General features: G+C 40.9%; 1 protein-coding gene across 4 annotated transcripts in view; it reads right to left on the bottom strand.

The window, feature by feature from the left end:
- Positions 1 to 24,014, bottom strand: part of BDNF (brain derived neurotrophic factor) — an 85,096-nt gene that overhangs the window by 36,013 nt on the left and 25,069 nt on the right. The window contains exon 1 of one of the 4 annotated variants that reach the window (XM_056526686.1): positions 14,435 to 14,727. The exons of 1 other annotated variant lie outside the window; for it this stretch is intronic. The gene's annotated coding sequence lies outside the window, so the exon portion shown is untranslated. Of the gene's footprint in view, positions 1 to 12,270; positions 12,384 to 13,106; positions 13,278 to 14,434; positions 14,728 to 24,014 lie in introns of those variants that run through there. 2 more of the 4 variants (XM_056526687.1, XM_056526688.1) reach the window with 2 other exon arrangements.

Raw genomic sequence — 24,014 nt, 5'->3', positions numbered from 1 at the left:
TTTTGATCGCTTTACATTCCTTTTTTCATGATATAAAAAGTGACCAAATATACACTATTTTGGACTTTGGAATTTTTTTGTGCGCACGCCATTGACCGTGCAAATTAATTAACGATATATTTTTTATAGTTCGGACATTTTCGCACGCGGCGATACCACATGTTTATTTTTATTTACACAGTTTTTTTTTTTTATGGGAAAAGGGGGGTGATTCAAACTTTTATTAGGGAAGAGGTTAAATGACCTTTGTTAACTTTTTTTTTTCACTTTTTTTTTTTGCAGTGCTATAGCTCCCATAGGGACCTATAGCACTGCACACACTGATCTCCTATGCTGATCCCTGCAAAGCCATAGCTTTGCACGGATCAGTCAGATAGGGGCTCGATTGCTCAAGCCTGTAGCTCAGACTTGGAGCAATCAATCGACGATCGGACGCTGTGGAGACAGGTAAGGAGACCTCCGCATGCATCCCAGCTGATCGGAACATTGCGATTTTATCGCGATGTCCCGATCAGCTCGCCTGAGCTGCTGGAAAACGTTTACTTTTGTTTTCAGATGCGGCGGTCAACTTTGATCGCCGCGTCTGAAGGGTTGACAGCTGTTAGCCCAGGGTGACCCCGTTTTAAACACCGGGACTGGGCGTAGGGCGTACAGGTACGCCCTACATCCTTAAGGAGTTAAGGGGACACTTGAACAGCGCCCTGTGGGAAAGGTGGAGAAGATAAATCAAAGGATCCAAGGGGGTCATCACCCCCAATACATCACCAGTCATATGTTGCACCATCCGTCAGTAGTCTACAATAAGCGGGCAAGACCAAAAAATTTTAAAAACAGGATTCAGGCATAGCGAGAAAAAGACATGGAAGCCAAGAGGGGGCCCAAAAAAGCAAAGGGAGAAGAGGCCCACCAAAGAAGAGTATTCAGATTAATAGGAGCCAACCGTAATTTCTCCAGTTCATCCATCTACTGTAAACATGAAATGAAGACCATGCTGCATGATGACGTAGGTGGGCAGCCCAGTGATACTTAGATATGTCAGGGACCCCCAAACCCCCATGGATCAACTAGCCATCATGACTGACATCAGGAGACGATGGCGTTTTGCATCCCAGATAAAGTGGAACATGGCGATTGGAAAGAATGGAGGGTAGACAGAGGAACACGAACAGGAAGGGTCTCGAAAAAGTACAGCAATTTATGGAGAATAGTCATTTTGACCGCAGCTATGTGTCCAAAAAAATAGATATATTGGGATTGCCACTTCTTCATAAGGGTCTCCAGCTCTCGGAAAAGGGGGAGAAAGTTAGTGGAGTAAAGCAAGTAACAGCAAGGAGTAAGAAGCACCTCAAGGTATTTTATTGCTAAAGAGGAACACCTAAAAGTGTAGTTAGCACAAAAGAAAGTAGAGAGCACTGGAGAAAGGTTCAGCAAGAATGCCTCAGTCTTAGAGAGGTTAACCTTATACCCAGATACTAAGCCATAAGAGTAGAGGATCCTATAAAGATTAGGGAGGGAAAGCAAAGGACAAGTGAGAGTGAGGAGAATATCATCCGCAAATAGGCAAATTTTAAACTCCCTATTATGCAAAGCGACCCCAGAGACGTCCGGGTCCCCCCGGATCATGGCAGCAAGTGGTTCTATACATAAGGCAAAAGTCAGGGGGGGACAACGGACATCCCTGCCTAGTGCCATTATACAATGGAAAAACCAGAGAAGAAGCATGGGGGAGTTTAAGACAAGCAGTAGGAGAAAAGTAAAGGCCCCAAAGTGCAGTAAGAAAACTACCCGCGATACCAAATTTCTGTAAAGTAGCAAAAAGAAACGGGCAGTCCAGCCTATCAAAGGCATCTTTGGCATCTAAACTAAGTATGAGAGCTTGCTTAGACCGCCGATTGATCAAGTCAATAAGACCCACTATTTGTCTAGTATCGTCACCTCCCTGGCGAAAAGGGATAAAGCCTACATGATCCTTGTGCACAATCAAGGAGAGGAAACAAGAAAGGCGAGAAGCAAAAACCTTAGAAAACAGCTTTAATTCAAAATTAAGAAGAGCAATGGGTCTATAACTAGAGCAACTGTGAGGGTCCTTACCCAGCTTTGGTATCAAGGTGAGTAAGGAGTGCAAGAAGGACTTCGGAACCCCCTCCCCATCCATAAAAGAATTAAAGAGAGGGACAAGCCAAGGAAGAAGAATAGAAGAATAATTCTTATAGTACAAGTAAGTAAAGCCATCCGGACCGGGGGAGCGACCAGCAGGCAAAGACATAAGAACCTCTGACAACTCCTCCAGAGTAATAGGAGCATTCAAGGCAGCATGATCCGCTGCAGTAAGAGTCGGCAGATGGCACTGGGAGAGAAAAGAGTCCAGAACCGCTGCCCGCTCCCCCGGGTCGGACGGAAGCTGGGAGGGAAGAGAGTACAGTTTAGAGTAATAGGCCGAGAAAAGACAAGAGATATAATCCGGATGATAATGGAGTGTACCGGAAGGGACTTTCAAAGCAGAGGGGGTCTGAGCAGCCGTATTGTCCCACAATTGCCTGGCCAATATAGTGTGAGCCTTATTGCCTTTTTTATAAAATTACTAATTAGCATAGAGCAGCTGGCGTTCAATCTTAAGAAGCGGCAAGTCACGAAGTCCAGACCATGCCTCAACCAGACGCCTCAGCACCGAAACAGTGGTGGAGGACAGTAATAAAGACTCAAGCCGAGCAATCTCTGCCCGAAGCTCCCGGGAGCATCCTTCTTCAAAAGGTAACCCAAAGCAATGCAATGTCCCCAAACCACAGATTTGTGAGCTTCCCACCGCACAGCCTGGGAGGCAACCGAACCCTCATTAAGGGCAAAATGTTCAGGAATGTAAGCCTGGATGAAGTGCAGGGAGGGCGAAGATTTAAGCAAAGAATCATTGAGACCCCAGTGGCAAAGTCTTGGAGTAGAGGTAAAAGGGGAAAAGGAAAGTAAGATCGGACTATGGTCTGACCAATAGATGGGTTCCAGAGAAGCAGTCAAGAGCATGCGGACCATAGGGAGATTATTAAAAAAGTTGTCAATATGCAAATGTAACTTATGTGACTGATCCGTGGGATGATTGATCCGCCAAAGATCGTATAGAGAAGAGGAGAAAACAATACAACGAAAAATTTAAGCAAGACGCAATTGAGTAGGAGGGCTAGAGATGAGAGAGTGGCGATCCATACAGGGCGAAAAAACTAGATTGAAGTCCCTCCCAAGGAGTCGGGTTGGGGGAAGATATTTATGCATCCTAGCTAGTACCCTACGCAGAAAGGGGATTTGAGATGAATTAGGGGCATAGACATTGCAAAGAAAGAGGGGTTTTCCCCCTAGTGAACCCTCAACTCAACAATATCAAAAGGTCCCATAGGGTCGACATATGAAGAAGAGACCTGGAGAGGGCAAGAGCGGGAGACGAAGGTCGTCACACCTGCCATCTTCTGACCTGATGAGGTGGAAAAACCTGGTGATAAAGGTAATGAAGGAATTGAAAAGAGTCAGCCAGATCAAAGTGAATTTTCTGAAGGTATATTATATCATCTCGCAGCGTTAACAATTCCCACTTCAAAAGGTGCCACTTGGAGGGGGGGGGGGGAGTTGAGGCCCTTAACATTCAGAAATACGCACTTGACCATGGTGTAGAAGAAAAAAGATAAAACGCCAATGATTGGGAACACTCACCAATGCCCACAAGGAAACCGCAGACTGCCAGAAAACACCTGACAGGACCAGTTCAACACAAAGTCACCACCAGAAGGCCTAGAAAGAAAATAGCAGGGAAGAAAGGACACAGGAGGGGGGGGGGGGGAGAGACAGTTCCATCTTTATGGAACCTGATGGCACCATAGAACAGCCAGGAGGGGTTGAAGCATTTGCCTTTTCTGCAAGGTAATCCAGGAGAAGTCTTGAAACAGTTTGGATATGAGCGCCATCAAAGTTAAAGTCCTTCAGATTGCGGGCCTTTGCCATGGCCTCCTTAAGTTGAAAGTCGTTGACACAACAAATCACATCTCTGGGGGCGCCAGTAGAAGATCCAGCTTTGTATTGCCAACTTTTTTCCTTTATTCCCTGTTAAAATAAGATGTGACCCTTAGGGATTTAGTAATGGTAATGGTTGTGAAATCCCAGCTTCCAGTGACCTGGTGTTACTAGCGTCATCAGGATTTTCCTTGACATTGGTCACTAAGTACACTAACTATATGTGTCTATTGAAGAAAGGCTCATGAGGGATTTATTTTTTCTACACAACACTTGGTTAGGTAAGGCCCAGGAGACATTTGTTGTGAAGGGTTGGAGAAGTGGTAATTTCTAGTAATGGAAACAGACGACAGAGCACAAGTGTTCTACGTCAACTGAGCATCCCTTCTTTCATAATGCAGCTGAGAACCCTGCTGCTAAACACCCCAATAATCAACTGCTAATACCCATAATAACAAGCGACCAGAGTTGAAGCCACTTTTTGTTGTGGCTCTATGGTCTGGGTAATAAAGAGTTTCTTCTGTTCTCCTTACCAAAATCATTAGAATCCGATGAACAAAACCCAGCTGAAGGTAATGGGCTTCAAATCTACTTGAACCAATGGCAACTTTAAAGAAAATGCCCCCCTAAGTTGAAACTTATAGCTCTTGAATATTAGTGGAAAATCTGCAACAGGGCCGCTAACCTATCATGAGCCATTGGTGCAACTGATGCCTTTGCACCCCTTTAGCTAGAGCCCTGCTCTGATGAAATAGAAAAATATAGAAAAATTTGATTAGAAAGTTAAGATATAGAAAGTAGTGTGGCTGGCGATATTGGTCTCCATTTTATGCTCTTCGGAAAATATTATCAACTATTAAGTTTAAAGTGCAATTGTCAATTCATCTATAGTTGTTAAACTGGAAACACTGTGTTATTTGGTTAACTAACGTATGCAAGGCATATCCTTGTTCGAAGCTTTGTTTTATTCCAGTAAATGCGCTGCCAATGGATATTATAACGCATGCGCGGTCAGTCTAAAAGTTGAGACTCACTTGGTGACTCGCCACGCATACGCTGTGATACCCAATGACACTGTGATTTTTTTACTGGAGTAAAACAACAAAATCTACAAATAAAGGTATGCAGTGCATATGCTGGTTTATCCTCTACTAGACTGTGTCACCAATTTAATAACTAAAGTTGAATTAACAGATGCACTTTAACCCTTCAGAGCCACTGATTTATCACTCACAAAAGAAAGATCACTGTTAGCCATAATTCTATGGATAGCAAAATGGAGTGGTTATCACTGTTGTATTGCAGCACCAGGGTCCTGGGTCTAGGGCATTATCTGCATGGAGTTTGGAGTCCCTGCGTATCAGCTTTTTAGACCCATGTGAGCGTAAAAGCGCTTTGGGAATTAACTAAAATATTCACATTTTTAGGTAGAGTTAAGATTTTATAAAAAAATGAATTCATTGTTTAGAATGTAAAGACATCACAGGGTAGCATTCGGTTGCAGAGCATGGTTTGTCTGTATGCAAAGCATGTTCCTCCAGATCAGCGTGGCTGCTGAAGGAGTTACACATTATATTCATAGAGGGCTCTGCAGGATTTCTTTTTCAAAGCCCCTCTTCAGGAACCAGCTCACAGTTTGATTTTACCCAGAGTGCTTGTTTCAGAATTACACAGCCAGATGAGTCAGTTGCAACAATGGAGAAAACTAAGTAGTCATTAGAATTATATGAAAGAGTTAAGTTAGTAATTCCATCATTAGGAGGATATACCCACTTACATAGGAGACTCAGCTGCAGGCACACAGGGATTTCTCTCCCAGAGAGAAAGCTCCTATAATCATAGTATTAGGTTCAGATTTTTGCTTCCTTATCATTTCCTGTAATTCTGCAATGTATTGTTAATTATATTTAAGCTATAAAAATAAATAAAAATTCAAGAGCATTTAGTACCCTTACATTTCATTTTTATACAATGTATAAACTCAGTAATTCTTGATCTCAATAATAAAACAGTGAGTTGTAAGCTTCTAAGCTCCTCCTTATGGTGGATATAGGCAGATGAATTTTTATTGTTTACATTTTTGTCCATACAGTTTGGAACTATTGTGTTAAAACTGAATTTAACACAACTCAAACTGTTGCACCTAAAAATGACATCCCAATAAACTGGCACCATGTAATACTACATTTGTCCTGTAGTGGCCACTGTAGGGAAAATGTCTAGTTGACTGTGAGCAAGCCATTAGGGGCTCAAAAACTGACACTAACTTTAGATATGCTGTCACCTTTTTCACCTCAAGATGACACTAGTGGTTATTAGTGGAAGTCATGTCAACAAATGTCACAGTAATTGTCAGACTATTCATATATCGGCCCAGTCTACCTGTTCATTCCATTGTAATGTCAGGAGGAGGAAAAGGAGGTGCAGGGCAACAAGGGACATTTTTTTTTTTTTTGGGGGGGGGGGGGGGGTATTAACTTTATTTTCACAGTTTTTTGTTAGCCTGAACTAGTGTTTAGTACAACACAAAGGGGGTTTATAATGATTCCATAGTATATGTAATAACAAGAATATTTTAGCATTGGACACTTAAAGTGGTACTCCAGCATAGAACTTTTATGAACTTTCATCCCTGGGCTGCCAGCATATAAAACAACCTGGAATTATCCATTGCTGTTTTCACGGTGCCCTGGAAATCGCTGATCCAGTACTCCGATGCAGTCTTTTTCCTGGTTGCTGGTTTTCAATGTGTCAAATTGCACACTCAGGCTCAATTCGTCACACTTCAGATTATCCTATCCCTCTCCGAGGTGGGACATCTTTGCGGCTGGGGATTAGCTGATCATCAGTGTGATGCATTGACCACCAGAAACCAGTAAGAAGATGGCACCTGAGGACTGGAGCGGCAATACCGGGGCACCAATCGAGCATTGGCAGGTAAATCCAGGTTGTTGTTTTATATGCCTGTAGCCTGAGGATGATGATTCAAAAAAGTTCTACGTTGGAGTACCCCTTTAACTCCATATCTACATTTTAAAGAATGTGCTAAATGCAAAAAAAAATTTCTCTTATATTCCCACAAAAGCAATTATTAGTTGTGGCATTGAACTAGTTAAGGGAAACGCTGACCTTGAGAGGTCTGCCTATTGCGTCAGAACCAATTATGCCTTTGCATTAAAACCAATTTGTATTTGATTTCTTTCTACATTTAACACTTTTTTTTACACAATTCCATAATTAAAACAAGCTATACTTTGACTTTCACACGTTCTAACATTATATAGAATTCTTATTTTGAACAGCCAAAATTACTCATCCCACCGCCATCCTCCCCCGGTCCTTCGTTGACTCGTGTCTAAGTTCTCATTGCCAAGGAATATAACTACGTGTGCATGTACAAGCAGGAAAGCTGCCTGCTATTGGGTCTAGCTCACAACTTTTCCAAATGAAAACATCAAGACTTGTCCGCATACATCAGACCTCAGTTACTAGAAAACTAAATAAGTCATAGCTATTGATCCTGCTTGTGGCTACAATCTAAAAGCTGCAAACTAATCATAATGTGGGCTCTTATTTATAAAGTGCTGAGGACAAAAACATCCAGCTTCAATTGATCCAGTTGTAAATGGATTTATGAAAAAAACAGAAATCTTGGCTAGTAACCATTATCATGTAGGAAACTGAACACCATCTGTTTTGTGGGTTTTATGAATGGTCTTGGAGGACTTTTCCTCTTGCCATAGGCCATTGAGACATGCAAGGAAAGTGTGGGTTGGAATGTGCTTGCAGGCATCATATAGGTATGACACAGCACCATAGACATCAATGCCGGTTCCAAAGCGATGGAAGCCAAGAAGATTATGAGCTTCAACAAATACAAGTAAACAACTAATGTTAAAGGGTACCTGTCACTTTAAAAAAAACTTCTGACATGTTGGGATCTGAACACTCAGACTCAACCAATTTCTAGCATGAGTGGGGAGAAAAGCAAAAAAGAGCTGCAGCACAGTGCTGCACAGTGGCATGGATTATACCCGTGTTCACATACCCTAAGGCATAGGGAATGAATGAAAATGACTATAGCCTCCTAGATTATGAATTAGGACCCAGCTCATATTGTTTGACATCTGCATCCCACACTCTTGAAATAGAGGATATCGTCAATATACCTTCCTTAAAGATGGCTGAGTTTGGTATGCCTTAATAGGATTGTGGCTGTAGTAGGTATCAATACAATCATACAGTAATAACCAATGGTTGTGAAGAACTAGCTATGAGAGGTTGAAGTGTAGCTATGAAAGGATAGGTCTGGCCAACTGTTGATGGTTTTGTGACTATTGTATCTAAAGGAAATAGGGTCCATGGAAACAGGTGTAACATAAAGCTCCTGGGCTCCAATACAAATTTGTAATAGAGCCTCTATCTACTGTGTACAATTTATAATACTGGTGTCCTTTTATGTAACAAAGGAGCCTTTGGGTTCCCACAGAGACCAGAGCACCCACATATACTGTAGGCACACCAGTGGACATAGATTTAAGGAGAATGTAACAACATGCATAAAAAGTTGCCCGTTTTTGCACAACACTCTAATTTTTTGTGCACAAAACAACAAAAAAGTTCTCTGCAGAAAAAAAATGTATGCTAATTTTGAGTCTTGTGCAAAGCACTGATCAATTCCCCATACTGAATACAAAATGAATATACTAATCTATCTGGAGGAACACAATAAGCTTAGAGAGACATCTATGAGTCAGAAATGACACACAAAAAGGTCAAAGATCTACCAAGCAGGAAACACTGGGCAAGAGGAAAACCTCAATTATTAATATTAATCAGAATTGGAAGCCGCTTTATGTAACAAGTCACCAGGATAATAACATTAAATCTGGAATTCCAGTTATTGTAACTTGCATGGTTTACATTCCTTTAAAGGTTACGTTTTAACAAGTGGCTGTGAGACTGTGTAAGGTACGAGTGCCTTATACCATGGTGCTTTATACAATTATCAGCTACTGTACAGCTCCAAACTTTGTGAAAGTGGCGACCTGTTGTACAGAGCTAACAATGGAGATGAGAGGATGCAAAATAGAGCGATCTCCACAGTAACAAGACACCAGCAGAGCTTCTGCGTCACATCAACCTTCAATGCATCACACCCGGAACAGCACAAGTATAGGCTCCATCTCTCAGCATCAGTTACCGGCTATCAGAAAAATCTAGAGGAAACCTTCTCAGAATAGGGATCAATAACAGAACCATAATCCTCCTATCTATCTATAGATCCATATATCATCCATCCTACCATCCATTCCATATCTATCCATCATCCATTCTAACACCAAACCCCTATCTATCTATCTATCTGTCTGTCTATGTCTATCTATCCATCATTCATTCTACCATCAAACCCATGTCTATCTATATATATATATATATATATATATATATATATATATATATATCTCATATCTATCTATCTATCTCTCATATCTGTCTATCATCTATCTATCTATCTATCTATCTATCTATCTAACTATATCATATCTATCTATCTAGCTCATATCTATCTATCTATCTTATAACTATTTATTTATTTATTTATATATAACTCTCTCATATCTATTATCTATCTATCTATCCAATATCTATCTATCTCATATCTATCTATCTATCTGTCTGTCTATCTATCTTATATCTATTTATTTATATATAAATCTCTCATATCTCACTATCATCTATCTATCTAACTATATCATATTTATTCACTGTCTATCTATCTCATCATTCTATCGCATATCTATTATCTATCTAACTATCTATCTCTCAATCATTCTATCTATCTCTTCATCTCTCTGTCCGTCTATCTGTCCATTTGTTGCCATCCATCGGCTTGTCACCGAGTCATTAGCATTAGATGACAGACATAACTGCAGCGGCTTTACATGAAGTCCTATGTAAAACTACATCACATATGACATCATAATGAGTTGTGCCAAATGACAAACTTAGTTTTGCTAAATCAGAAATGATCAACCAAGTACCAAATTAGGAATGGAGCAATGGCAGTATATCATGTTTAGCATATATTACTCAGGGTTGAACTGAATACATTAATGGCCAAGAGTTTTCTGAAGTACCCCGATGCTTCTTGCCACTGCCAACAAGATGTGCAGATGTTTTATAGTAAAAACAGAGCCGGAGAGAGAAACAAAAGGTTCAGTATGTTAGAAGCTTTAGGAAAAACAAGTCTGACAAAACCAGAACTATCCTTATGAATAGATCAGGTTACCCACCCTGTGCCCACTTATGCCAAGCACATTCCTTTATTAATGGCTGACGCCCTTTGCTGCATTTCATAGATATCAAGTGTGGAAGACTATTCTGTTCAAAAACCAAGGCACTTAAGCCAGACAGACCTCCAGGAGAGTGCACCATCCATAAAATAGCATGAAGAGTCAAGTACCTAACCCTGCCTGCAGGGGGCAACATTTTACATATATACCATTTCTCCCAAATAATGTTGTGCCCCTTCAATGTTCAAAAAACAAACTAGAACGCCCTGCTGACCCTAGCAATAAAAAGCTGCCGTGAAATGTTAATAATTTTAGTAACTAATCTTTTAAAATAAATAGATAAGTCAATAAAAAATTAAATTTCCATAAATGAAAGAAATAAGGCTGGAATAACACTTTAATGGCAGTATTGATGCAGTGGATCAGTGTTTCCCAACCAGGGGGCCTAGAGCTGTTTAAAAACTATGACTTCCATTAGCATGCTGGTAGTTGTCATTTTACAACAGCTGGAGGTGCACTGGTTGGAAAACATTGCAGCAGACGATCCAGTGAGGATCTTTTGTATCTATTTCTGGCTTTGGCTTAAAAATAAATAAAAAAATGCATCAAATCATGCAAGTGTGATTTCAGCCTAAAGCCAAGGACGGAATTCTTCATGTTGTTGAACGTCACTGTAAGTGAAATAGTGAAATGAATCGTATGTGAGGTAGTAACATCCAGAGAGGGAACCCTGAATTCAGTAACATATGCCGGCCAGTAGAGGACGCCCCCATACTTCTAATTCCGACTTCTGTCTGGGAGAAAATACAAGGGAAAAAAAACCAAAGCGTATGGCTTTGTTCCAGATGCCACTGCGAGCTCCACTCACCTTCTTTTCATTTGAGGTCTTAAGATTTCTTTTTGCTCTTAGGATTTGGGTCTCCGTTCTAAAATTCACTTTCACGAAAAAAAATAACAGTGTTTGCGGAACTACCTCCACCACATGTGCGAGAGTCTGGATTTAGGGAGAGACGCAGACACGAGCAGCCAATACTGGGATTGAGAACAGAGAGCTGGGAATTACATCGCAATTGGGAGCAGGCAATCCTGTGTAACCCTTTGGGAACCGGGGATCCAAAGAACGCCCAAATGCACGGAGAGCATAGAAACAAGCAAATTCTCATTGCTTTCCCCGTCTACCCAATTCGCTGCCAGTCGCGAACCTGGCGAAATCGATTCTACTATACGTACTGGCAAGACATGTTTACGTCACTAAGGAGTCCCCAATCTCTCTATACATTCATCACTGGCTATGACAAGTGTCCCCATGCGAAAATAGACAGGTTAACCCTTTCACAACCACACATAAGCCGCCATTATCATCATGCAGAATTGAAGGATCTTGATCAAGTTGAGTAGTAATGAATAGTAATGCTAGAAATACAATACATGGCTTATAAGGAAACTTTCCAAAGCAACCAAAGATCTTAAAGCATATGCCAATGGCCTCATGCAATGCTATTTTACAAGTGTGGCAGGGCTGAATTTGGCATGTGGCACAATTCACAATGTGGCACAATTTACAATACAGGGCTGCAGGTAAGTAGACATACTGCTATTTTGAATCAGGACGCAGCTCTGAAGAGTTAAATGACAGATTCAGCTCTGCTACATTTGAGCTAGCAAGGACATTCCTATCTATAGAACACAAGAAAAATGCATTCCCTCCTCTGTAAACTATGTCATACTGGAGTGGTTTTCTAAACAATGAATTGCCTCTAGCATCAAATACAAGTAAAAAAAATTCATATATCCCAGCATTATACAAGAACAGTCCCTCTGTAGACTTTCTACACTTCCCAGCAGCCTCTCACTTTCCAAAAGCCTGATTTTCAGTAGCCTCATTTCCCTATACTTTCTCCAGGAGCCACTAACTCTCCATTAGTCTCTTATTCCTTAGTAGCCCCTTCCTCATATTTGTAAGTCTCTCTTGCAGGTCTCTTACTTCACAGTATCCTCTTACTTCCCAGCAGTCCCTTCTTCCTTCTCTTGGGTATCTCCTTCTTTTACTCCATGGTTGTGCCTTCTTTGTATCTCCAATAGTTCTTAAGTCTTCAGTAGCCCCTTCCTCTAATTCCCTGGTAGCCCTTCCTTCTCTTCCCAGGTAGTCACATACTCCACACTGTCACCCTCCTCTCCTTCCTCTCACTCCTCTGTAGCCCCTATCTACTACTCCTCAGTAATCCTTAATTCTTACTCTCTATTACTCCTTCATTCTTACTCTCTATTACTTTTTCCTTTCACTCCTCAATATCCCCTCAGACTACTGATTCCCCATTATCTCTTCTGTTTTCTCCCCAGAAGTCACATACTTTACAGTGGCTCCTTTCTTTGGCTTCTCAGTAGCACCTTACTCTTACTCCCCAGTAGCAGCTCACTCTTACTCCCCATCAGTCCATTTATCTTTCCCCCCCCCCAGTAGCCCCTTGTTTTACTCCCTAGTAGCCCTTTTCTACAACTTCTGGGTATCTCCTTTCTCATACTCCCCAGTTAACCCTTACTCTTACTCTCCACAAGTGCACCTTACTTTCACTCCCCATTTTTACTACTTCTGAGTATCTCCTCCCTCTTACTCCCCAATAGACCCTTCTTTTACTCCCCAGTAGCCCATTCCTCCAACTTCTGGGTATCTCCTTCCTCTTACTCCTCAGTAGACCCGTCTTTTTACTCCCCAGTAACCGCGTCCTCCATCTTCTGGGTAGCCCCTTGCCCTACTCCCCAGTAGCCCACTTCTTTTGATCCCTCGTAGCCCCTATGTTTTTTTCCCCAGTAGCCTCCTACCTTCAGTATGTGTCAGCTTTTTATTGACCCTTTATTTTAGGTGCAGAAAAGTGTTTTGCGGAAAGTTTGGGCTCCTCACAGCTACTCCCATGCTGGTGATTAGAAAGCAGATTCATTGCAGCGCCTGAGTGACAGCTAGCAGCTCCAATGTCTCATGAAATGATTATGAGGAAGATCAGAATCCCGTTCAGTGCTCCTGCCTATAGCCCCTGCTTGTTGAGTTTAGCAAGCCGTTTAGACCAGAATGTCTTGGCTTTTGTCAGTGAGAAATTATTTAGAATCCTCTTTGTACTTCTATTGGTCAAACTCCTATCCACTCCACAGAACTGCTGGGCACTTAAAGCTACAGAGCATCCCTCTTCCCCAGCAACACACAACATCATAAAAGAATAATGTCAACCTGATCGGAGTTAAACATACACCTTCCATATGCTCAACTTTCCCCTAATATCTCCTGCCAAGTCTCTGCTGTTGTATCCAGAGCCCAGACACTGGCATCTTAGTCAGTACTTTGCTGTTATTTGAAATGCATATGTAATCACCTGGGGAGTTCTTGTATTTTTAGTCTGAGCGCAGAGCGCTGGGAGTTGCAGTGGGATATAAATATTCCCTATTTATTTCTTTTTAAAGCCGCCTTTATGTAACTGGCGCCATGACAAATGTCTTGTGGAACATGATTTATAATTGCTCTCCAATGCAAAGCAACATGCGTAACAACTACCCATGCAACAGAGCTGACTTTGCCAGATGCAGTAGAGCTGAGTTTGTTGCCTGGCACAAGTCATGGCACTATTATATGTCACCAACAGGACTGCAGGTGAACATACTACCTGTTATCACCATGCAGAAATGATGAAGCTCCAAAGAGCTAAATAACCAATTCAGCTCTGCTTCACAAAAAAATCTATTGTCTTCTACTTCCTATTTATAATTTATATTAGTGCAAAAGATCTGGTAATGAATAAATCTAATTATAAAATTTATTTTTTAAATTATGCATTTGTTTTGTATAAATATTTAAAACATTTGTGATCAAATTAAGTAAACAATAAAGTATATAAAACAGCAACAGTTTTACAAATTATAGATTAGAATATTTCTTTACTATGGACTGGAATAGAATATATTATCTCGTTATTAGAGGAGCCAAGAATATTTTATGGATTAGTTAGACATTTAGCATAGCTGAGTTTGTCATAAGGCATTGGACTATCACAATGGGGGTTTTCAGAAGCATGCAGGTAAAGTGAGTGATGCACAGAAGAGACAGTTCAATGACAAATTCAGCTCTGTTACACCTAGAAGGCTAGAAAAGGAGAAGGACCCACCTTTTTCAGTTAGTTTCCAATGAACACATCAACACACTTGTATTTTTGAAAATCTCAGTTGAAACTCTGGATAGTTTGGTTTGTTTTCTTGCAACTTCCTATGAGAAAGGCTAAAAGCAATGAGCAGCCTTGATGTTCTGGTGCTGTAGCTGAGATATTTAAATTATTGATAGTGGAAACTGCATGGTAAAGGCAGTGGAATCTCCTCATTAAATGGCTCCATTTGATCTTGTTGGAGAGAGAGACAGCTCATACTACTGGAACTCACTAGGGTTAGACAGGAGCTGATCAGCCTTGTGGAGCTGTGAATGGGCTGTGGGAGGGGAATCCACACTAGTCTGCTCTACTCTCTTTGACGTGGGTTGTCACATGACACCTCCCCGGCCTCTTAAAAGGCACACCGCTGAATGAATTACAAGCATCACAAACCCCCTGCAGAAGGGATGGGTGGATCTCCCTCTCTTCTTCCCTTTTAATTAACCCTTTTCTGCAATACAAACGTTATCGTTTATTTCTTTACCTGAAAAATCTATTTTATTTCAAACAAAATAAGTTTTGTGTCAATTTGAATCTAGATATTAAAACATGGCAACACGTTTCTGACTGTAGTTCTCGTTTTACTCAGCTTATATTTATTTATCTCATTATCTATCAGTCAATCAATCGATTATATAATATCTGTCTATCTTTCATCTATCAGACAAATACAAAGTACAGGCTAGACATGGCATTTCATGCTTCTCTCAGTCTATGGCAGGCAGTAACATATTGTTCTACACTTCCCTATCTACCCATCTATATCTCTCCTCCTATCTATCTCATATCTATCCATCTGTCAATCAATCATATCAAGTATCTATCTATTATGTATTCATGTATGTATCTATCTATCTACATATCTATCTGTCAATCAATCGATCATATATTATGTATCTTTCATCTATTATAATATCTATCAACATATCTAACATATATCATCATCTATCTATCATATAATATCTATCTTATAATATCAATCTTATAATATGATCTATCTATCTATCTAATAATATGATCTGTCTATCAATCAATCAATCAGATAATAGGTGGCTTGGTAATGGCTGCAATTGGGTTGCCGAAACGTTGCCACTCGGTTGTGATGGAATAAAGCCACTCTTTCACCTCATCCTGTGAGTGCTATGGTAGTATATTGCTTAATATCTCTACTGGCCCTCAAACCAGGACCGTGTACCTACAGCACCCGAATGCCACCTATACTACAGAGTGTTGCTGCTTCTTCTTTTCCCGTGTCCCGTGTGTATATCTATCTATCTATCTCATATCTATCTATATCATATCTTTCTATCTATCTATCTATCTATCTCATATCTATTTATCTATCTATCTATCTCATATCTATCTATCTATCTCATATCTATCTATCTATCTTTCTATCTCATATCTATCTATCTCATATCTATCTATCTATCTATCTCATATCTATCTATCTATATATCTATCTCATATCTATCTATCTCATATCTTTCTATCTATCTATTATCTATCTATTATCTCTATCTATCTCTCTCATATCTATCTATCTCTCTCATATCTATCTATCTCATATCTATCTATCTATCTATCTCATATCTTTCTATCTCTTATCTATCTATTATCTCTATCTATCTGTCTCATATCTATCTATCTATCTATGTCATATTTATCTATTATCTCTATCTATCTCATATCTATATATCTATCTCCTATATATTTGTCTATCTATCATCTATCTATCTATCTATCTATCTCATATCAATCTATCTATCCATCTATCTATCCATCTATCTATCTATCTATCTCATATCTATCTATCTATCTCATATCTATCTATTTGTCTATCTCCTATCCATCTATCCATCTATCTATCTATCTATCTATCTATCTATTTTCCACCTTTCTACAGTGACAGAAGACAGAGTTGTCAGCTCTGTGTCTGGTCTCTTGACATTGCCATCAGTAAGGGTTTTCTGCCACTTTGTGCAGACAGCAATATAAATTCTACTTAAGAGCCTTCATCATGAAATACCACCTCATCTGTCACTGGGTTATTAGATATTGTAACCCAACAGCCTGAGGTTATTCATGTTTCCTTCTGCTGAGACCAGATAGTCTCTGGGCTATCTTACTGAACTATCTCAAATATTAGGCAATGCATATTTACTGTGATAATGAGAGCACAGGTGCCAGAGACAGCACAATATGCTATTAGACTGCATGGAAGACTTTGGAGTTATTGAACAGCACTGGGATTAGGCTATTGTATCTATTCATATATTTCCTATCTATTTATCTATCAACTGTCTATATTATAATCATTTATATCAAATTTATACAGAATTGTCAGAGCTAAATACACATTACCATTACCAAACAAGTGGGAAATAAGGAATGAAATAATTCCAGGGAACGGGCTATAAACACCCATTGTATATCATGTTAATCTCAGTCTATGGCATGCACAAATATATTGCTGTGTCCATCACCTACTAAGATAAATAATCTATCTAGCCATCTTCTATCTATCTATCTATCATATATATATATATATATATATATATATATATATATATATATATATATATATCTTATGACTATATGTCTATCTATCTATCTATCAATCTTTTATATCTATGTATATCATGACTATATGTCTATCTATCTATCTATCTTTTATATCTATGTATATCATGACTATATGTCTATCTATCTATCTTTTATATCTATGTATATCATGACTATATGTCTATCTATCTATCTTTTATATCTATGTATATCATGACTATATGTCTATCTATCTATCTATCTATCTTTTATATCTATGTATATCATGACTATATGTCTATCTATCTATCTTTTATATCTATGTATATCATGACTATATGTCTATCTATCTATCTATCTATCTATCTATGTATCTCCATATATTTAGAAGTCTTATCTTCCTTTTTTTTCACAGATTATTTATCTATCTTTTTCCCCCAGACATGAGACATAGATAATGTCTGTACAAGTGTCCATTACTGCCATTAAATGGGACTGTTTATCACCATCTCCTGCAGGGATCTTGTATTAATACTGTAGAGCAGGAACAAACATATTGATAGTTAAGAGTCTGATAAATATAATTTCTTTCCCTAGCGTCGGTGAAAGGAGTCCCTAGGGGGCAGAACCACATACGCAGTGTAATGGGCAGAGGTTATTGTCTTTGTGTCTCAAACAATTTCCTACAACTGTATTTTTTTCTTCTAGACACTGCACCATCCTCACAAGAGGAAGACTGAGCAGAGCTCTTTGCAGAACAGTTCATGCTGGCATCCAGAATCTTTTCAAAGTGTTTATTTAACTAATGATGTTTACAGTTGTCTCATCCATTTGCCAGGATGTACCATCAATTATGGGCACATGCTTCACTTTAAATATTTTTTTTCTAAATAGGATTTAGCGCTTCCTTAATTCACTTCAGTCGGGGAAAGAAGACTGTGCGTCTTAACTGTTCTAAAGACCAGACACAATAGCCAGTCAGGGCACATGGGGCTGCAAGGAGACGAAAAGCCATTATTAAAGTCCAGACAGACAGTCATGGCCGTAAATGTTGGCACCCCTGAAATTTTTCAAGAAAATGAAGTATTTGTCACAGAAAAGGATTGCAGTAACACATGTTTTGCTATACACATGTTTATTCCCTTTTTGTGTATTGGAACTAAACCAAAAAACTTAGGAAATAAAGCAAATTGAACATAATGTCACACCAAACTCCAAAAATGGTCTGGACAAAATTATTGGCATCCGTAATTTAATATTTGGTTGCACACCCTTTCTAAAAAATAACTGAAATTAGTTGCTTCCCATAACCATCAATAAGCTTCTTACACCTCTCAGCCGGAATGTTGGACCACTCTTCCTTTGCAAACTGCTCCAGGTCTCTCTTATTGGAAGGGCGCCTTTTCCCAACAGCAATTTTAAGATCTTTCCACAGGTGTTCAATGGGATTTAGATTTTGACTCATTGCTGCCACTTCAGAATTCTCCAGCGCATTGTTGCATTTCTGGGTGCTTTTTGACGTATGTTTGGGGTCATTGTCCTGCTGGAAGACCCAAGATCTCGGACCCAAACCCAACTTTCTGACACTGGGCTTTACATTGTGACCCAAAATCCTTTGGTAATCCTCAGATTTCATGATGCCTTGCACACATTCAAGGCACCCAGTGCCAGAGGCAGCAAAGCTCTATCTTGGTCTCATCTGTCCACAAGATGATTTCCCAAAAGGATTTTGGCTTACTCAAATTCACTTTGGCAAAATGTAGTCTTGCTTTTTGATGTCTCTGTGTCAGCAGTGGGGTCTTCCTGTGTCTCCTGCCATAGCATTTCATTTCATTTAATTGCCAATGGATAGTTTGCGCTGACACTGATGCTCCCTGAGCCTGCAGGACAGCTTGAATATCTTTGGCACTTGTTTGGGGCTGCTTATGCACTCTCCGGACTATCCTGCGTTGACACCTTTCATCAATTTTTCTCTTCCATCCACGCCCAGGGAGATTAGCTACAGTGCCATTTGTTGCAAACTTCATGATAATGTTGCACACTGTGGACAAAGGCAAATCTAGATCTCTGGAGATGGACTTGTAACCTTGAGGTTGTTGATATTTTTCCACAATTTTGGTTCTTAAGTCATCAGACAGTTCTCTTCTCCTCTTTCTGTTGTCCATGCTTAGTGTGGCACACACAGACACACACTGCAAAGACTAAGTGAACTTCTCTCCTTTTTATCTGCTTTTAGGTGTGATTGTTATATTGCCCACACCTGTTACATGCCCTAGGTGAGTTTAAAGGAGCATCACATGCTTGAAACAATCTTATTTTTCCACAATTTTGAAGTGCCAATAATTTTGTCCAGCCCATTTTTGGAGTTTGGTGTGACATTATGTCCAATTTGCTTTTTTCCTCCCTTTCTTTTTGTTTAGTTCCAATGCACACAAAGGGAATAAACATGTGTATAGCTAAACGTGTGTTACTGCAATCCTTTTCTGTGAGAAATACTTCATTTTTGTTGAAAAATTTCAGGGGTGCCAACATTTATGGCAATGATTGTATGTTGGCTCTGCCAAAAAATTGCAAGAGAGTTAAGAAACATCGCTAGGGGCATCCCATCTGGGCAATGCTTATGCTTAATGAAGATTATTTCCATCCTCACAGGATTTAAAGGATCATCGCCACTGACAATCAACACTTGACAACTATTAACACATCCTTAAAGGGGCTTCCCATAATCAAAACTGACTAAACAGTGGCGGTTTGACAAAACAAACAAAGTACAAACAGAATTTAAGAAAACGTTGCTAATTTATTGGATATTAAAAACAAATATATTACATTGACATAAGTATTCAGACACTTTGCCCAGCACTTAGTTGAAGCACCTTTTTTTAAACTCCAGATGGACATTCATGTGTCTTTTACTGAGGAGAGGCTTCTTTTTGGCCATAATTCCCAGATTGGTGGAGTTTCCCCCATCTGCACACTGGATCATCTGAGATCAACCACAGTGACCATTGGGTTCTTAGTGATTTCAAGGTGTAGAAACATCTCAGAGATGATTAAGAGACCCAATGCTACATAAGAACACTTATGGTGATGCAACATTTTAATGTGCACTGTCAGATACAAAAACTTTTGATATCTTGTAAAGCATGTATAACCAATAGGTTTTGCAATTGCTTTCATTAGAAAATTTTCAGTATTTCATACTCAAAAAGCCAGTCAAACAACTGCCCCCCCCTGCCTGCTTGGACACATACTAGTCCTGCTGTGTCCATGCATCATCACCTACGTCATGGACATACTTCCTTGATTGACAGCTATGAGCGCAGGGCTCACAGCTAGAGGAAAAATCCTCCCACTGTCATCTTGTGTCCCGCTACTGTCAGTAAGGACAAGCTGGGAGTTGTAGGTTTACTAATGCTACGGGAGATGTGAGCAGACAGCATACTGAGGGAGGGGCGGAGACATACACAGTGAGGCCACACCCCCTCCCTTTGAATTCAGACTAGTAAGCTAAATTAAAAGTGTAATAAAAAATAAATAAAGGTGCTAGACACATAAAAATTAGATGTACATGGCCATGATTAGGTACTGAGTGATATATTAAAAAAAAATGACTTGTTGTATCTGACGGGTACACTTTAAGTTTATCCATTTTAATAAATTTGACACATTTACATTCTTATTATGGGATATTGAGGGCAGAATGATGGGAAAAAAGAATAAAAAAAATGTTTTTAGGCCGTAGCAAAAAGTGAAAGTGTCTTAATACTTTCTGAATGCATTGTACAGTATATACTATATATGAGCCTATATATGTGCATCATAATGAGGGCTGTCAGTATACAATAAATACAATTGTGAATTAAGACTGTCATTGCACAATAGGAGTTGTAGTCCTAAGACAGCCAGAGAGCCACAGAGTTTGGAACACTGGTCCAAATGTTGCTATTCCATACTTAATATGGACCTAATATATACCTTACTATCCTCCTTTTACCTTTTTAACTATTTCAATTGAATTATTCAGAACCAAAGTTCATCTTAAAGATTCAGTAATTTTACCTTAAATCAATAAATATGGAGCCCCCTTCTTTTATTTGTTCCATTGGGGTCACTTTCAATATTTTAGGGTCACTATCATGAAACTGCATATAGGGTCAAAATTGTGCAGGATGTTAAACCTGTGTGTCCACAAGGGCATTCCAGTACATGTATTTCATAGCCACTCCCACAATTCAGAAGCTGTTTTACTCCTATTTCCTCCCCTGCATTACTGCTTCTCAAGGTTTGTTGTGCAAATGGAACAGACAACAGGTGGAAATTATAGGCCATTAGAAAGACACCCCCAATAAAGGAGTGGTTCTGCAGGTGGTGACCACAGACCACTTCTCAGTTCCTATGCTTCCTGGCTGATGTTTTGGTCACTTTTGAATGCCTGCGGAGCTTTCACTCTAGTGGTAGCATGAGACAGAGTCTACAACCCACACAAGGGGCTCAGGTAGTGCAGCTCATCCAGGATGGCACATCAATGCGAGCTGTGGCAAGAAGGTTTGCTGTGTCTGTCAGCGTAGTGTCCAGAGCATGGAGGCACTACCAGGAGACAGGCCAGTACTTCAGGAGACATGGAAGAGGCTGTAGGAGGGCAACAACCCAGCAGCAGGACCGCTACCTCTGCCTTTGTGCAAGGAGGACAGGAGGAGCACTGCCAGCGCCCTGAAAAATGACCTCCCGCAGGCCACAAATGTGCATGTGTCCACTCAGACTGTCAGAAACAGACTCCATGAGGGTGGCATGAGGGCCCGACATCCACCGGTGGGGGTTGTGCTTACAGCCCAACACCATGCAGGACGTAGGGCATTTGCCAGATAACACCAAGATTGGCAAATTCACCACTGGTGCCCTGTGCTCTTCACAGATGAAAGCAGGTTCATACTGAGCACATGTGAGAGATGTCACAGAGTCTGGAGACGCCGTGGAGAACGTTCTGCTGCCTGCAACATCCTCCAGCATGACCAGTTTGGCGGTAGGTCAGTAATGGTGTGTGGTGGCATTTCTTTGGGGGGCCGCACAGCCCTCCATGGGCTTGCCAGAAGTAACAAAACTGCCATAAGGTACTTAGATGAGATCCTCAGACCCCTTGTGAGACCATATGCTGGCGCGGTTGGCCCTGGGTTCCTCCTAATACAAGACATTGCTAGAACTCATGTAGCTGGAGTGTGTCAGCAGTTTCTGCAAGACGAAGGCATTGATGCTATGGACTGGCCCGCCAGTTCCCCAGACCTGAATCAGATTGAGCACATCTGGGACATCATGTCTCGCTCCATCCACCAATGCCACGTGGCACCACAGACTGTCCAGGAGTTGGCAGATGCTTTAGTCCAGGTCTGGGAGGACATCTCTCAGGAGACCATCTGTCACCTCATCAGGAGCATGTCCAGGCGCTGTAGAGAGGTCATACGGGCATGTGGAGGCCACAAACACTACTGAGCCTCATTTTGACTTGTTTTGAGACATTACATCAAAGTTGGATCAGGTTGTATTGTTTTTTTTTTTTTTGCAGGATCTTCAAAATGTCTTTACAAATGTCATGAATGCTAACTGATACTCTTCTTCTCCATTGTTCTAATCCTTTTTATGTGTCTTCAAACAAACTTCTTTACTCTGGTTCTGCGCTCTTCTTTTTGCCCCCTCTACCACATTCTTCCAACCACATTGCCAGCCCTTCTACTTGTTCATGTAAATCCTCTTCCTTTGAGCAATGTCTCTGAATGCACCCCATTTGCCCATTGGACATATTAACCTTCCACTTATTAAGATGCTTATTCTGAAAATATAAGTGGCTGTCACGATGCCGGCTGGCAGGAGGTGGATCCTCTGTGCCAGAGAGGGATAGCGAGGACCGTGCTAGTGGACCGGTTCTAAGACACTACAGGTTTTCACCAGAGCCCGCCGCAAAGCGGGCTGGTCTTGCTGCGGCGGTAGTGACCAGGTCGTATCCACTAGCAACGGCTCACCTCTCTGGCTGCTGAAGATAGGCGAGGTACAAGGGAGTAGGCAGAAGCAAAGTCGGACGTAGCAGAAGGTCGGGGGCAGGCGGCAAGGTTCGTAGTCAGGGGAGATAACAGAAGGTCTGGTACACAGGGTATAAACACACAAAACGCTTTCACTAGGCTCAAGGCAACAAGATCCGGCAAGGGAGTGCAAGGGAGGAGACTAGATATAGCCAGGAAACAGGTGGGAAGCAATTAAGCTAATTGGGCCAGGCACCAATCATTGGTGCACTGGCCCTTTAAGTCTCAGGGAGCTGGCGCGCGCGCGCCCTAGAGAGCGGAGCCGCGCGCGCCAGCACATGACCGCAGGAGACGGGAACGGGTAAGTGACCTGGGATGCGATTCGCGAGCGGGCGCGTCCCGCTGTGCGAATCGCATCCCCAACGGGCATGGCAGAGCAGCGCTCCCGGTCAGCGCCGACCGGGGAGCTGCAGGAAGAAAGACGCCGTGAGCGCTCCGGGGAGGAGCGGGGACCCGGAGCGCAAGGCGTAACAGTGGCTATTAGGTTTAACCTGGTTAAAAAATGTTTTGGTTACCAGTTTTCCATTATCTGCAAAAATTACAAGATCTAATAAAGCAATTGCTGTGTTGCTAATATTTTTGGTAAATGAAGCCCCCATTCATTTTTATATGTGGCCTCTATAAACTCATTTACAACCCCCCACCCACTTAAAATAGATCATCGATAAATCTTGGTAAATTAAAGGGTGCTCCTTTAATGGTGGTTGTCCTACCACTGGAGACCCCCTCGATCTTCACTGCAGTTCCCCTGAAATTTTGTGCATGGAGCAAACTCCGCTCCTTGTCTGATGACTGGTGAACACAGCCAGCACGCCCCCATTCATGTTTATGGGAGGAGGCATGACCGCTACCTACTAGCTGGCATACCCCCTCCCCTAGATATGAATGGAGGGGGTGTGGTGGGACGTCACAAACGTGGAAGCTCCAAG

This window comes from Hyla sarda, chromosome 6, assembly GCF_029499605.1.
Source record: "Hyla sarda isolate aHylSar1 chromosome 6, aHylSar1.hap1, whole genome shotgun sequence".
NCBI classification, from domain to species: Eukaryota; Metazoa; Chordata; class Amphibia; order Anura; family Hylidae; genus Hyla; species Hyla sarda.
The sequence above is the reverse complement of the archived record's forward strand: the minus strand, read 5'-3'. Positions and strand labels throughout refer to the sequence as shown.